The 17930-nt window shown below is 38.7% G+C and overlaps 1 protein-coding gene across 1 annotated transcript in view; it reads right to left on the bottom strand.

The window, feature by feature from the left end:
* Positions 1–17930, bottom strand: part of eipr1 (EARP complex and GARP complex interacting protein 1) — a 72627-nt gene that overhangs the window by 13415 nt on the left and 41282 nt on the right. The window lies entirely within an intron of this gene.

Consider the following 17930-nt stretch of genomic DNA (forward strand, 5'->3'; position numbering starts at 1 on the left):
TCTGATGCAAAAGTAAAGTGGTATAAATTCAGTTTATACAGATTTTGCTCAATGAGCTGAGAAATTCTTCAGGATTGAGTTATTCTAGATGGAGAAAATTTGGTCTACTGTGGACTCTGAGTTCTGAGAAACTGTTTGCGAAGCTTCCTGTGATAAATCCTCCCCGATTCTCCAAACTGAGAGCATTCTGACTTCTGACTACTGCAGGTAAGGTACTGGCCATTAAAGTACTTAAATATGTAAAAAAAAAAATATATGAACAAAAGTAGAAGTAGCCCACACATAAACATCCCAAACTTTAATAAAAGGTTGACTAATCTCAATTTCACTAGTTTATTCCGGTCATGTCAAACCGATTGATGATTCAGCCCGGTGACCTTCATCAGAGCATTTAAAGAAGACGGAGGTCGTTTTTTACACTGTAATTAGCAGGAGATCGGCTTTAAAAAAAAGAGAAGAAAATCACATAATATTCAACTTCCTGAGGTCATACATATCCTTTTACGATATCCTTTGTCACAAGAAGTGAAACATGAATAATACTGTGCGTCTATAACTGAAGTTGCAAGCATCATTGCATCATGCCACATTTCTCTGTTTAAGAAGATATTAAGTCAAATTAAACACTTAAAGTCAATTAATTGGTGAAACTGAGATTAGTCAACCTTGTCTAAAAGCTGTGTGTGTGTGTGTGTGTGTGTGTAAACCAATCGAGTTTTGGAATTCAAACATTGGAATCCTCTGATTTTCATTTGGGATCACAAACAAATATATTGGTAAAGTGCATCCTTTTAAGAATTCATTGTCAAAATTATATTTGCACATGTTGAATAGATTCACATTTACTGGATTATGAAAAACTTGTCTGAGCATGAAAGCCTTCGGTTACACACAGGAAAGGTGGTTGTCTTGTGGACGAGCGCATGTGCTTTATGTGGAACTGCAAGACAAATATGTATGAACAAGGAACATGTGACTGTGTGAACTGGCTGACTGTGTTTTGGATTGAAACGGCACATCTTGTGGATACATTTACTACCTACAATGAGAAAAACAACCATATTCAAGGTACAGGGAGCGTCTCAAAGACACTTTCATGCACAAAATGAAGTACGAGCTTGGAAAAAAAGTCATTAAAATAGTTTAAAAAATTACTTTTTGGTGACAATGTTACAAAATATTAGAATCTCCAAAGGACATGCAAATGTTGTTATGTAGGTTTAAAAAAAAAAAAAAAGAAATTGTTTTTTAATTTAGTTGGACTTTTATTTCATTGCAGTCTCCCCAACTTAATCTAAATTGTTAACATAAATACAGTTTTGTGTTTTAGATCAAATCACTTTCCAAAATCCCATTTCTTCCTCTGTGTAAAGAACAAAGGAGGACAAAGCTGGACACCCATGATGTATGACTCCTTAGACGGTACTGTGTCATGAAGCGACTTTCATAAAAAGCTGATATAGTCCTAACCCGTCCCCAACAGAGGATGTACTTTGAAACAACGACGTGTCCGTACTCCTGGGAAGAATGGGACAAAATAACACATCTTCATCCCTTGGTATCCTCAATGCCAGAGCGTCTCAAGTTTTTCCGAGAAGGAACGGAAACATGAAAAAGTGATTTCAAGCTTTAAAGTTTACAGCTTTTTTTGGAATGTGTTGCTGGACTGGAATGTAAAAAATGTCAACAAATGAAGCCGATAATACAAAACATGAAATATCTTTCAAGAGTTCATGTTGTCAATGAAATAAAACTCGTAATACATGTAAGCAACAGTATGTTTCTTTTTTTTTTTTCTTACCAGTACTTTGAAAACCATTTCTACTTTCTCTGATTCTCTGGTTGTGTTTACACGATTCGTCTTTGCACGTGTGTATGGAAATACTGTAGTGTTATTAAATTCCTGAAACGGTTTTCCAGACGACAGAACAGTGCAACTAGTAACTTGTGGTCAGAGGATGGAAACCTTTTTTGAATAAACTGGTAATTAATTAGATCTAGCGCTCTGTCATCACCATGAATGCAACACAAGTCTGTAGAAAAATCACTACTTGTTTTCTTTAACACCATTTCCTCTCCAGGCTAGACTCGCACAGCTCAGCTCTGCATGGTTCTGTTCAGTAGAGTGGAAAGCCTCAGTGTTATGGCCCAGTTGGATGCCAAAAGCAGCTAGCCAGCATGCTAGTCACCCTGCTGATTGTGTTAGGCAATTAACATGCTAATTAAAAATCTCATTAAAATAAGGGAGGTATAAGAGAATGACCTGGGGCAGACCACTGGGCTTCAATTAGGTCAAGACAACTCAGGGACTTTGTGCAACAGTGTGTGTGTGTGTGTGTGTGTGTGTGTTAGCACTGCCAGTGGACCGTTGCTTTACTGTTTGAATATGTTTGACAGAAAATGTCAGATAACAAGTAAGGACTTCCACTGAGAGCACACACTGTTTGTGGAGTGTAAAGGGAGAACACATGCATTACTAATTCTATGCAAACTAGGGTGCATCAGGTTTTCACTGATCAACTTGGATTTGCACAAATGTTGATCTTTGTCAAAAAGTCCTCCCATCCGGTTTATGAGGCTTTCACTCAATTTCTAGCTGGATGTGTTTCCAAACATGAAATGTGTCCCAAACACCTTGAGCCACACCTCATTTCTTTATATGTTTCCAGGAAATAGGAGCAGTAATTTATTGAAACATGTGAAAACATAAATTTAAGTTCCGTATATAAGAGAAAAATAGAGTTTGTACAATATGAGCTCCTTTATTCTTCAACACAGCCTGAACCCTCTTCAACAAGCTTTCTGTTCTTTCTTTAAGGAGTCTTCAGGAATAGTTCTCCAGGCTTCTTGAAGGACATCCCAAAGCTCTTCTTTGGATGTCGGCTGCCTTTTATTCCGTTCTCTGCCAACATGATCCCACACTGCTTCAGTAATGTTGAGCTCCGGGCTCTGGGGAGGATTCATCCCTCCATCAGACCTGCTGCCACTGATTTTCAGTCCACTTCTTGTGTCCTTTGGCACAGCTCAGCCTTTTCTCCCTGTTTCCCTTCCTTAAGAACGGCTTCCTGACAGCCACCCTTCCATGGAGCCCATTTCTGATGAGGCTTGGGCCAACAGCAGATGGATCAGCTGAAGGTCCAGATGCATCTCTCAGCTCCTATGTTGGATCTTTGCTGGATTTTTTTTTCCTCTTTCTTAAGGGCACCACTTTCAGATCCTGTTCATGTGCTGTAGACAGAATTTTTAGGCCTGACACTTCTTTTGTCCTCCACTGGTCAGTTACTGGACTGAAAAAGAGTGAAAAAGCAGCCAATGTCCAAAGAAAAACTTCCGAAAACCATCAGAAAGCCTGGAGAACTATTGCTCAAGACAACTTTAAAAGATTACAAGATTTTCAGGCCTGACACTTCCTCTTTTGTCATCCATTTGCTCAGTTTCTCAGTTTTTTTCATTGATTTTTTTTTTATAGATGCAACTCAAGAAATGGGAACAAATAATGCGTCTTTGTGACAGGCTGCTAGTAGCAAAGTTTCCAAAGATACAATTTAAAATGAGTTCTTTGCCTGAGGTGTCTGTTATGTGTAGACACAACACTGGTTCATCCCTTGAGTTGGGTGCCTTTTTTAAACTTGAATAATTCAGAGGTCAGTGTTAAGTGGCTTAACAAACAAAAATCACAACCTCTGATAATGGTCAGGTACAAGGACTGGACTAAAAATGAGTGAAAAAGCACCCAATGTCCAAAGAAAAATCTTGTAAGACCTTCAGAAAGCCTGGAGAACTATAACTCAGCACCACTTTAAAAGATTCCAAGAAAGTCTGCCTGCTTGGTAGAAAATATAAAGAAACGAGGGCTGGATTAAGACTCTTGCACAGTGCTGTATTTACATGGTGTGTAGCTGTAGTGAATCCTGATTGGAAATAAACAAGATTGATGACTTCAATCACTTTTTCATGGAACACAGCAGATAAAAACAGGTGTACAATAGTACAGGTGATCATCTTTTAATAAGTCTCCCACAGTTACAGCAGGATTAATATTTGCTATTTTCCATCTTGTTTCCATGTTCACTGTGTAAGGGCCTGGGTGATATGACTGTGATGATATAACTGTCTATAATCATACATGCAAACAAAAATATGGGCTTTGGATCAGTTATGGGTCCAATTCTATACAGACGTGTTTTGTATTTCCACACTTTTTTAAATATTTACAATAAAATACGCTAGTGTCACATTTCTAGTTGTTAGTATTTGTTACTTTTTCCAGCTAACATGACAGACATCACTGGGGTGTACTGTATCAGCTGCTGATCATTAATGTTAATGTCATAATTAATCATACTGGTGTTTGTCTGAAGATTATTTATAATCTCCATCATTTATGAACATCAATCTCTAACATCACAAGACCGAGTGAGTTGCTAAAACGACTCGAGCTGCAAAAACCTTGCTTCCAGGAGTCAGAATATCTGGGTTAAATGTTAATGCATATGACATTAATAATTTATCAGAACTAGTGGTGGATGGGAAAACATTCTACTGTTTCATAAACGATATTTTAGCTGTGGTGTGGTGACTGACCTGCTGACATTGTTACCACATTTGACAGACACTGTTCAGTCATATTCTAAATGCTGCGGCTACACAGTTAAGATGCTATTATATTATCTAAAGTATGCAATAAAAGATTTTTAAGAATTGGCAGAAGTTTATAGATCATATTATGTTCATTTACAGGTATAAAATCTTATTTTTGGGGTCTAAGCTTGAAAAAATTGGTCGTTTTTCTTCTCCTGTAGATTGCAATAGCAGATCTTTTGACTTCTTGTCCGAAATATTTAATTTTGTCTGCTGTCTCCTTAAGGTCCTTCTCTGCAGAGCAGAGTCTGTTCTGCTGGGTTAGCCGATTTATCCAGAAATACATTGTGTAAGGCAGCTGCCTTATTCTTTGTTTAAGGTCCAACAAACTAGCCACTGAAAAAGCATTATGCAAATGTATTTAATAGTGACATCATTAGGTTAAGGTAAAAAAAAAAAAAAACTAGATTACATGATGCATTCATGAGCAGTGTCTTCTGTGGGAGAGGAAACCTCCTGGTGTGAATTTTGATCTTGGAAACTAAACCTTTTAGATGCACAAAAACCCAACAAATAGAGCATACACTATTCAACCCAATATTAAAAACATAAAAAATTAGATACGTGGGAGAAGATTCAGATTCAGAAGACAATGATACTAGCCATAAAAGTTTGCATTAGGGATGCTGCTAATCAAAACATCTTCCTCTATTTTTGAAAGATATGATTATATAATCAAGCAGCAAACTGAGTGATTCAAAGGTTGTACAGTCTATTGTTCAAAATGGCTAAATTGCTAAAACATTAGGGTCCAATTAGGGAGTCAGGCTCTGATGGAAGAGTAAAAAAAACATGACCTCCTATCATCTTTATGAGCTCTTTTCTGTGACCTTGATGGAAAACATCACGGAGAAAAGGAATGATGGTCGGAAAAATTCTTAAGGACTAAAGAAAACACAACAATGCTGCAATGATAATCCAATCACACTTTACCTAAAGCTGTGACTTGGGTCTGCAGCCCTGAAACTTTATATATGTATATATGCACATATGTATATATATACATATTAGAGTTAATACAGAATATTTCTGAATCTAGAATTAGCTTGTTGTATTGACATTTTAAACTAAAACAAATGTTTGAAAAATAGGGAAACCATAAAAAAAATAATAAAGTTTAGAGCAGCTAAAGCCAATATTCATAGCTTTGATTCTGTAGTGGAACCAAAATGGATCTGGGCAGAAAGTAAAAATTATTCATGTATGTAGTGGATTGAGATTCTGTAGTATGCTATCATTTGGAACGTTGAAATCACTTATACGTAAGGCTTTGTGTCAGGATTGATAATATGAAGTACCCTGACTTATCAAGTTTAAGTGAACAAAGGGTATTATCACTGTTTGGTCATGTAATTAAGAGCTTCTTACCTGAACATCAAGAGATTTTACCAGTGTACAATAGTCTGACATCGCAGTACAAAATTATATCTAGTTGTGAAGATGACGACTTGAACACTTGTTTGCTTCAAAAGCAACCAACCACCCCTTTTATAAAATTTATTCTAAAGCTTTGAGTGCTCCCCTTGGAACACGGTGGCCTCGCTAAGTGTGAAATGAATGAAGACTGAGACCAAGAGCCACTTGAGTTAGGTCTCATACTCACATGAGTAACTGAAGCAAGTAGATCATTGGAAAGGGAGGTGGCCAAGAACCTAACCGTCTCTGTGACACAGCTTTAAATGCTCCCTCTAGAGGTTTGCTGGAAGGATGACCATGTCAGCAGCACTCCATCAATCAGGCCTTTATGGTGGAGCAGCTTGACAGATGCCACTCTGAGCAAAAGATATATGACAGGCTGTTTGGAGCCTTCCAAACAACGTACAAAGGACTGAGAGCGCAAGGAAAGAAGATTCCGTGATGAGTCAAAGTCCGAACGTCTAGATTTGGTATACTAGAATACTTGACTGTGCCTGTTACATTTTTAATACCATTCCAGCAGTGAAACATGGTGGTTTGAATATCATGCTGTGTGATGCTTCTCTGCAGCATACACAAAGAGGCTGGTCAGAACTGAGAAGAGGATTAATGCAACTAATTACACACTCCTTGAAGAAGATGTGATCTAGAGTGCTGAAACTTCCGAATGGGGCAATAGTTATCTAACGGAGCGAGAAGGAACCTAAAGAAACAGCCATTACAAGGCTGGAGTAGCTTCAAGAGAAATCTCAGACTGCTTTTTGAGTGCCAAAGCTCAGAGTTAAACCTTAAATCAGATTATGGCCCAATCCCATTTTCTTAATATTACCTGAAACCTATCATTTTGAATGTCCTCTTGTCCTTTTCAACTGAATTACAAGGTACTGTTGCTGAAATATACTCTACAATCAGTTGTCAACAATTCCTTTCCTGTAAACAGATACGGTGTAAACAGGTGCTGTTGTGATCTCTGTTTTGTGGGCTACATGCCTCCTTTGGTGGTTGTCTGCAGCAAATTGGAGAAATGTAATAAAACATCTGCGACACCTGGGAATGCTGGTGGATCAGGTCATAGTATGCACTGTATAACAGACTGCAAACAGATTCTAAACTGTAGATTTTCGACGGACTCTACTGGCAGGAACAGATAACCTAACCCTCCATCAACAAAAGAAATAGGACATCCAAGCCTTTCACTTATAATGTACAAAATGGAGGGACAGGGCTAAGGCAAATTCCAGTCCCACCTTCCCCGAATTTAAATCTATATAAAGATAGATTTCCTTACTTCAATATTAAATTAAATATCCGAATACTTTTATAAATTACATTTAAACTTTTGATTTTTGAAGAATTAGAAAAAAATTCTCAAACTGTATTGGCACTGAAAGTCCAGGTAAAGCGTTTAGGCTGGATGAAATGTAATTAAAATAAAAAATTAAATTAATAATAACTCATGTAATATCTACCAAACTACACATTTAAAAAAAAAAAAAAAGTTAAAATGGTCTAAATACTTTCTAAAGGGTTAGAACTTTCCCGGCTGGTCTCAGGAAATACTTCAAGACAACATCCTCACTAGTTGAAAGACAGTAACAGTAACATTTTAAAATTACAGGCTGAAACCATTGAGTGTGTTCAAATGATGGATGTTTACATCAAAACGTCACTCAAGAACCTAATTGAGAAACCGAGGACACTGCTCATCCATGGGGTAACTAACCTGTCACTCAGAGCATAATTTAGAATTTTAATATTCATGAATTTAGTGAATTACATACCAGTTAACTGAAACGGGACAAATCACCTAAATATACCAAAACCATTTCTGTTTCAGGTTCTTAACATGTTTATTTCAGCTCTAATGTTGGGGGTTATACCATCGGAACCTTTGGGGATTGACTCGTTTTTCGAGCTGGAGTCATTACCAGAAAAACCAACAAGCTTCTCCACATGGCCATGGTTATGAATTTACCATTTCTGTGAAAAGCTTGGAGACTTTACGTCTAATTTAGTTAAAAACCAAAAGTATTAATGTTATTTTCTGGTGTAGCTGGGCTGCCCACACAGCCATCTTTTCTTGAACCTAACCAAGTTATTTAAGTGCCTAATCCCACTCAAAGAGTAAGATAGGGCTTGTATGTTCAGCTGCCTCCTCCTATGAAGTAACAATTTCTTTATGGAACATTTATTCGTTCATAGCATTTACACAATCTTCAAACAGAGGGCCAGTGATAAGAATAAATACAGAGCATGTAAATATTTGAAAGAAGCTCTTATCGAACACGAACCTTCTAATCTGAGTCGACCTGAAACTTTTATTGAACTTCAATTTCACTCAAAATAGCAATTTCGTGTGTAATTTTGAGCTTGGCCTCATGATTTATTTACAGTGTTCCCTCCCTTTCCTGAGTGTGACTCAGAGGTAAAAGGCGTGACCACGGGCTGTAGGGTGGCTGGCGTTCAACCCGGCCGCTGTGGAATGGGACGCAACCTCCGCGTGAAAAGGAAATGGAGCAGGAAATTGGGTTAGTTTCGCTCTTTCCCCCTCTTGTGTCTCAGAGCAATCCCCTTCAAGCACGCACACACACAGAGACATGCATAAACTCCCTCAGCCTCAGCTAATAGTAGAGGGACCTGGGACTCCATGTATGTGTGCAAGTGTGTGTTTATGTTTGTTTGAGTGCAGAGGATTAGAGTTGTGGTCGGCCTAAGCCACCAAACGCACTCAATCTAAAGTCATCCAGCCAGCTAGAGTGTGTGTGATGGGGGGGCTGATGAGGGGACAGGGGACCTATTACACACACTGTTGGTCGCACGCAGATAAAAACATAAAACCGGGGAAACGCACACCCTCAAATACTATTTCTGTGTGTAAATACAGAAGAAGATAAAAGAGTGTAAGAAGAAGCAACAAAGGTTGGCTGGGATGCACACATTTCTCTCACACCCTCCGAACTTAGTCTGGATGATAAATCTCTCTGCTGAGGGGATCGACTGGAACACAACGCTCGCAGTAACACACACACCCTGTCCTGCACACACACTCCTCTGTTTCTATGACAACTGCTCAGGGAGGGGAGGGGGAGAAAAGAAAAATTGAAAGAGGAGAGCAATCATTTCATCGCTGATCAAAATTAAAGCCCGGCTTTGAGACAGAGACTTTGGAGAGAAAGACAGATGGGAGGAGGGTGGGCAGGCAGGTAGAGGGTAGGAGGAAGCGGGGGGATGAGTCTGCCCATGCATGAAAGTAAGGGATCATTACATCAAGCAGCATATACAAATGATTGGGGAGATCATGATGGTTAATATGAAAAAGATTTGACAAGAGAAAAGATATCATCAGAACTAAGTGTAAACTTCCGGAAAGAAGCTACATACCCTATGCTTCATTTACTGATTTAAACACTTGTAGTCATAACAAGAATATCAAATCATGGCTTAGCAACACTAACAACGTACAGCAAGCTTTAGATTATTCCGTAAAGTGACGTCTGTAATTGTTGTGATGAGAGAAGCACATGAACACTTTAACTGTTGGTGAACTTAAGCCTTTGCGAAACTTAAAAAAAACAAGAGCACATGAAAAAATTGATTAAAAAACAAGCTTATCTGTACTAATCTGCAAATCTTGTTTGGTTAATTAGCTCACCATAATGAAGATGTTTGCTTTACTTCCAAGGACAGCATACGATCAGTAATTGGTTAAATCAATTCAGTTTTGAATTTAGTTTACTTATATAGCATTTAAATCTTTTTTTTTTTTTTTAAAGTGTCATCAATGCACGTTAAAGAGAAAGCAAACAAATTGAGAAGTAGAGAGTCACAGGAAGACCCTGGTTCTGCTGAAAGTTTGCTTTGAATTTGTCCATACTTATTGACATGAGAACCTTGAAGGATTAAATGGAGCTAAACATGTCATTGCTGGTCAGATTTGGGATGGATGCAGACATTGTTTTAGAAATGAAACTTGAATGTTATTATCTTCATGAATCGTGTCATTATTGCAGAGATGCATAATAATATTGCTGTATCTACGTTTGTTCTTAGCAAGCCGTTTTAAATAGAATTCTACGTTGACCCCACTGTTCGTAATAATGCATTTGACAATGGTCGATAGTGTTTCTAACAACATGCGTCTTAATATGGAGCTGTCAATTACCAGGGTGATTTTTTTCTCAGTATATGTGTCACTGAATGGGGAAAAAAAAAATCAGTAAAGAATGAAGAACAAATTGGTGGTGGAGACCTGGTTTATGGCCTGAGAAAATCCCAGATGTGTCATGTGTTTTTGTGACAATGGTAAATCATATGATTGCAAAATACAACCACACAAAGAATGACACATTCTAATTTACTACACTACTTCTTACTCTTTTCAGAGCAGTTGTTGATTTGTGGGATTTTTTTGTCAATCATAGCATGAAAAAGTATCGTGTATTTCAGAGAACAGCAGCATTCAATGCTGTGAATGACAGCAGGTGCACCCGCTGTACTCTTGCTCCCCCCTGTAAAAAACATGCAGGACTGTCATAGAGCAACAACTCCAAGTGTAAAGAAAAGTAACAAATTCAGCTTATATTCATGATATACATGCAGCTGCTCAGTGCATGTTTATGACCTCAAAACTCAGCACGCAACTGTATGTGGAGCAAAGTCAGCAAGGGGCTGCTGATAAAAAATGTGTATCAGCATTGATCATTTCAAACTAGATAAAAACAATTCAGAACTACAAGCTGGCGTTTAGAGGCATTTTTATCCAAATCATGCATCAAATGTGGCAACTTTGCACTCTATACCTTCTACAAAAAAAATGAAAACATCAGCAGGTGAATCGGATCTGAAAGTATTCTTGCTTATTCTTATTCTTTCTTTTGAAGTTTTGCACAAGGTCTTGACCACACGATCGTGAGAGTTACAGTGTAACGCCTGGTTCGTGCCTCCTGAGGGGGAGAGGGGACTTATAGCACATGAAAAGGTTACGGATGATCGATTTGACAGGAGCAGAGTTCACAAGGTCTCCTTCAAATCAACAATAGCATATGGAAGTCTACCATTTCAACAAAACCCTGATGTCTTTAGCATAATGGCCTCATTTGAATGCGAAATAAGATACTCTTAACAGGGAACACTTTTTGAATGAAAGAGCTATATTTGAATATGTGAATAAAATTTGATAGAGACCGCTTTTGAATAATGGTTTATCTTGGGTACCCTGTCATTACAGCAGGCTGCAGTATGAAAAGGCTGTTTTTACCCAGGCAGCTCAATGTCTGATCAGTACCCTGCGTTTTCTGTCTGGATGAGGACTTTTAATGGTGTCAAGTTGTCGTCTTTCCACCAACAGACAGTTGGCTTTTAACCTGGACTGTAAAGGAACAAATAGCACAACCATCAATCATCTTGCCCTCTTTTCTGCTCATTGAGCTTATTGTCTCTGTCTTACACACACACACACACACACAAAAATGCACACCAAAGGATAGTGTAGAAAATCCATGCTTTACTGCAACACTGCATTGCTTTTCAGTATGCATCCTGCAGTGCATAGTGTGGCTGCAGGCCTGACAGCTATTACACGGCTCAGTGTGTGTCTGTGTGTGTATGTGTGCATCACCCCTCACTGTGGGTCCAAGTGGGAATTCAGGGAGGTGTGGAGAAAGTGGACACCGGTGACATACATCTCTATGGCACACACACACAAATAGAGCTATACGCCTAATGGCTAATGCTACATGCCAGTTAGCTAGCCTAATATAATTCAAAGGCTTAAGGAACCCAGGTGAGCCAGAAGTTGGTTCCTTACCAACTAACACAAAACACATTTACTCATTTTTTTCTCTATAAAGTCATTATGAAGTAACTTTCAGAATAGTTATTGTAGTGGCATGGAAGAGTTAAGCCCATGTTTCTGTCATTGCTAATGGATCGAAGCTAATTTCCAAAAGATGAAATTAGAGCTGAAACATTATTTTTAAGGTCTTAATTAGCTTTTGAGGACTGTAGCTTGTTCATGATGATTGTTAAAAGGTGACAAAAAATTTAAACATATCGCTTTTTCTGTGTTTGAGAGGCTATATTTGGGTGTCTGAGGTGAAATTTACAGTGTTAACCACTTTTAATATGATGTGTGAACAAAACTTGTCCTCGAATAGAGCCTTGTGGTACCCCTCATGGCAGTCAAGGCTAGAACAATATCTAGAAGATTTATTTTTTTTAAACATGAAAATATACACATTGTTTAAAAATATTTCTACTCATATTCATATGCTCCATGGGAACTTTTTTAAATTATGACAACTACATATAATGGCTTGTGGGATTATTTAAAAAGGACATGAAAAATACATAAATGAAATAGACCTTTCCAAAAAAAAATAAAACAACACAACAGCTGCTCCACACAACAGGGATCAGTCTCTGAATATTGTCAAAGAAAAAGTACACTGAGCCAACGGGCTGAGAAAAAGTGAAAATGTGTCAGGATTTTCCATAAAACACCACTCTGTCCTCAGTATTAGAGCGGCATATTCTATAATTTACATAATGCTGCATATTACATCAGGACAAAGTAGAACAGGATCCATATATGTTTTATAAGGAGTGTTATCTTTGTTCTTGTGTGTGTGTCTGCAAGACGGGGTTGCTGTGAATCCCGTCTTCCTCTCCAGGGTGTTAGATAACCAACTAAAGGCATCTACTGCTGCTGGGTTGCGCTGTCTGTGCTGATTTCAGAGCATGCCAGCAGGGTTTTAGCTGGCAGAGCAGTTGACAAGCCACACGACTGTGTGTGTTGGAGTGACAAGGAGAGAGAGCAGTGTGTGTGTGAGTGTGTTCTCCCATGTATGCTTTTTATTGTTTGCAGGTGTGAGGGGACATCTCAAAGGTCATCTGAGGAGGCAGTGGAGCGTGCTGAGAGCCTGCCATCACACAGGTGCCTCACCAACTGGGCACACGCAAAATCACACAGACTTATAAACGGACAAACAGGCACTATTTATGTATGGCCACACAACACCAGACACACACAAGCAGAAGGATACACACAACAAAGAGCAAATACTGGCATGCACAGCTGTCACTAACAAGCCACTCACTCAAACAGGCAAACACCGATCATTCACACTTGCAAGCTTTCCACTTGCGACCACTTCACACTTGCGCACGGACGTGCATGCAAGTACACTTGCGCTTACCGAACATACAAAGAGCACTGCTTTTGGTTGCTGTCTGTCCGTCTTAAATCTTGGACTGAGGGAGTCAAGAGGGCTCCAGAGATTTAATCATTTATTCTCTCCAATGGACAAATGGCAAGAAACCACAGACGTATTATTAAGAACCCAAATATAACCTGAAGCTACTTGAGTGTTTGAGGATTTACTTAGTCTTAACTTTCTAGATTAAACCATTTTAAGGTAAACTTTGGATTATGATATTGATTCTTAAACTGATTAACTTTTAAACATATTAGCATAAAAATGAGGAGACAAAAGGAAAAGTAGCACATCACTGCATTTCAGAGGCTAGAACTACATTAGACCAGCCATTTAAGATTAGAAAATGAGACAATGAAAGAGGCAAAAAAATAAAAAAACCAAAAAAAGAGACTATTAATCCTTAAATCAGGATTAGTGTGCGTTAGTGTGAACGCAGCTTGTTGCCGTTGCTCCTGCCTTTCTTTGTCATCACACTTGTGAACATGAAGGTTAGGAGACTTCTGTTTCCTTTCATCATCAACACTTCATTCACCAGCATTGCAGCTGGATAGCAACAAGAATAACTAATGAATATAATGGTTGCATCATATATTGTTTCAGCACTGACATTCCGATGTGCTCAGTATTAACATGCAATAAATCTACAAGAGAACAACTTCTACATACAAACCCCATTTTCAGAAATGTTGGGAAATTTTCAAAGATGCAATAAAGAATTTAATGTGGAAATTTGTTCAAATCTTTATTTAACAGACACAAGTCCAAAGAAATAATTGTCATTGTTTTCAATTAGAAAATAGAAACTAATCTAGAACATGATGCAGCAACAAACTCAAAAAGGCAAAATGGTTTATAAAAAAATCTACAATAACAGCATTCTGGAAGATTGGTGACAGGTGTGGGTGTCAGGATTGGGTATAAAAGGAGCATTCACCAAAGGCTTAGTCCTTTCAAGCAGGAATGGGTTGTCACTCACTGCTTTTTGCCCAATACAGTGAGACAATTATCAGTAAGTTCCAATAGAATATTTCTCTCTGCAAGAATACAAAGAACTTTGATCGTTCAACACCTACAGAGCAGAATATTGTCAGAGAATTCAGGGAGTCTGTGAAAATCTCAGTGTGTAAAGGCCATGTTAGGAAACTACTGTTGGATGACCTTCAAGCCCTCAGGCAGCACTGCAGGAGTAATCGTCATGCAATCACGATCAATACAGCCACAGGGGCTCAGGAGTACCTTGGAAAACCATTTGCACTCAGCACAGTCCACTCCTGCCTCCAAACATGTAACCTGAAACTGTATTACACAAGGAAGAAGCTATATATCAACTCCGTGCAGAAACACGGCCGAGTTCTCAGGACACAACCTCATCTCAGAAAGACAGCGGACACGTGTTCTGTGGTCAGATGAGTCTGTGTTTCAGCTGCTTTTGAAAAAAACTGATGTCTGGTTTTATGTGCCAAATATGAGAAAGACAATCCAGGCCGTTATCAGAAAAAGGTGCAAAAGCCAGCGTCTGTGATAGTATGGGGCTGCATGAACGCAATGGTAAACGTGACTCTATGACTACTTTTACATTGTAATGAGAAACTAATTCCTTTTGGTGTCTTTTATACAGTTAAATTTAGTTAGAACTGAATCAAAACAGTGGCTTACTCACTGCATCTACCAAAGAAATTGAGTGCAAACTCTTGGACTTATTTTGTTCTCAGATTCAATTTTTTTTTTTTTTTTTACAGTGTAAAAGATGGGAGGTAATGCCAGACTAAACCATGAGAAAAGTGCCAAGAGTACTTAAATTTGATGAGATGGAGAAACCATTTAAAAATGTGCAGATTTTAGTTTGGTTAACCCAGAGTAGACATTATTTAACTTAACCACAAGGCTAAAAAAATAATAATACATCACAGGTTTTAAAGAACGAAATTATTTTTCAAATTTAAAGCATTTAAATGTGAAGAAAGCAGAATTTTACTCTGTATGAGACAATTTTGATATTGACGAAAAATCTCAACACATTTGTCATTCCACTGGTTACAGATGTCCTTTCAGTAAAATAGTTGTGTGTTTTGAGTACACTATGATATGCTAACAAACCTTGTACTGCCGCCCCCTCCTTCCTTTGTGCGGATGGCTAAATCAGCTCTGTTGCATCTTTCAAAACAGCCCAACGGGAGGAGAAAGGCCAAAACGGGGTGTGCAGGAACTTTTTAATTTGTTATGGAGCCGACGGAGAGTGATATCAATGATTCAACTATCTTATCTGGCCCTGTGATACACATCTTGTAAATATGTTCTCACTTTCCCTGTCCCTCTCTCTGCCTCATGCAGTACCCCTCTCAATCTCTTCAGCACTTTGCAGTTATCATGGCGATCAATAGCGAGGTGATTATTATTCCTCCAGCACAGCCCACACGCTCACACATCCTGACCTCCCTCATCAAGAAGCTCAGAAACACAAACAAAACACAGACACATACAATGTAATCCATGCACACACACACACACACACACACACACACACACACACAAACACACACACACACACACACACACACACACACACACACACACACAAAGCTAGAGGTTGTAAGGTGAACTGCTGATAACCTGCAGTCACAAGGTTAATGTGTGGTAGTACACATGCTCCATGTCAAGCAGGAACATTAGTGTTGTGCCGATCCTACTTTATCATGTGCTGAATAGGAAAAAAAACACACTTCCATCAAGTCATGAACAACCGTCAGACGGAGGCAAAATGCCTAAAGTATTTCAATGGCACTCCTGCTTTCCTGGTGTTTTCACAGGTTATATTATGCCAGACAGTTTTGCCAATTTTGTCATAAAAGAAGAACTTGATAGTAAAAAGGAAAAAAAGAAAAGAAAACTGATGAAAACATCACTAACACATGAGACCTGCTGTAAAACTGCAGCCTCCTCTGGTTCCCTAAAGTGTGATTTGTTAGAATCCACCCTGCCTGAGTGAAAACAACCAATCGGAGCCAGGAGAAGTCTCTAACTGGTTGCAGTCACAGCCATTCTTCCTTTTTGTTTGATAGTATGTGCACACATGCACAGCCTCTTCTGGTGGGATGGGCTTAGGAGGCAGAGCTGAAGCACAGCAGAGAGGTAGGGGGAGCCTTCAAGTTGTGTTTGCTCATATCTTTCGTTCGGACTACTAAGCTCTGTTTGAATTTCATCATCACTTTACATCGTTGATAATATTCTTAGAAATAATACTTAGATATAATGAGCCTACGGTACAATTTGCTTCCAGTGAAGTAGTTTGTAATTTGGACTTGGTCTGATCTGTAGGACATGGACCACAACTCCAAATCCTATATGAGTCACAAAATAAGGTGTTGGTGTCACTTTGCAGCTTCCAACATAAGAAAAGTCAGTTCATATCAGAATCAGTATGCCAACTAACGCCAGGTACAGGCCACAGTCATCTTTAATCTTCACGGCAGCTAAGCTTTTCTTGCAGGTTTCCCAGCACGCACAGTGAAACCCCTACAGATGGTCCAGAACACAGCGGTGGGTCTGGTGTGTGATCAACCAAAAAGGACACATGTCACTCCACTACTCATTGACCTCCACTGGCTACCCATGGCTGCCTGAATCAAATTCAACTTACTAATGCTGCCTACGGAGGGACTTCTGGGTCTGCAGCCAGCTATTTACAGTCAACTCTGTCATACAGGCTTATGCTCCTTCTGGACCACTGCGTTCCTCTCAGGAAGGTCGCCTGGTACTTCCATCCCCACACACAAGGCACTCTCAGTCTAAGCTGCTCTCGTTTATGGTTCCACGATGGTGGAACGACCTACCAAATGCTATCAGGCGCAGGGGCATCCCTCTTTACCTTTAAGAATATCTTGATGGGAGATAAGGGCGATGTGAGTCATCTCATACGACATGCACAGTTTACAAAGAGGAAGCAGAAAACTCACACATAAAGGAGAAGAAAACACTAAATGGAACAAACAAAAAAAAGGGTATACAGAAAGAAGGGGAAAGGGAAAGGATAAGGAAAAATAAAGGGAATGGGAAAAAAAATGGTGAAATTAAAAAAAAACATCTAGAAAATTTGAAAATAATTGAGAAAGCCTTTCATTATTCTTTTACAGCATGTTTTGTAATTTATTTCGTTGCATATTTCCTTTTTTTTCTCCCCATTTATTTTCCAGATTTATTATTTTTTGTGGTAAACTCATCATTCACTATGATGCCGATAAATTACAGCTAAGATTTACGTGCGTGTTTCCACTGGGATCAAGCAGAAAGTTTATTAAGATGCCAGTAATGAGGACCAAGGGCTGTCAGGGTCCAGATTTGTGCCTGATCAGTCAAATGGTGACTAATCATATGTGAATACAGATATTACTAATTTGTTTAGTAGGTAGATTTGATAAAGGCAAATACCACAAAGATAAATCTAATTATATAGTCACTTTACATCTAGGCTTTACAGTGAAAGAATAAAACATACTTTATTTTTCAAATAAGCAAACTCATAAACTAGAAAAAATTAGAAGGATTAGAAGAAATGTTGTTGTAAAACTCACTCAGCATGAGTCCAATTAAACACATAATTCTGTGTACTGCACTGAAATGTCTTGTAATGACGTGTAAACACCCACTGAAAGCGTAAAT

The sequence above is a fragment of the Odontesthes bonariensis genome, chromosome 17, assembly GCF_027942865.1.
Source record: "Odontesthes bonariensis isolate fOdoBon6 chromosome 17, fOdoBon6.hap1, whole genome shotgun sequence".
Lineage (NCBI taxonomy): Eukaryota > Metazoa > Chordata > Actinopteri > Atheriniformes > Atherinopsidae > Odontesthes > Odontesthes bonariensis.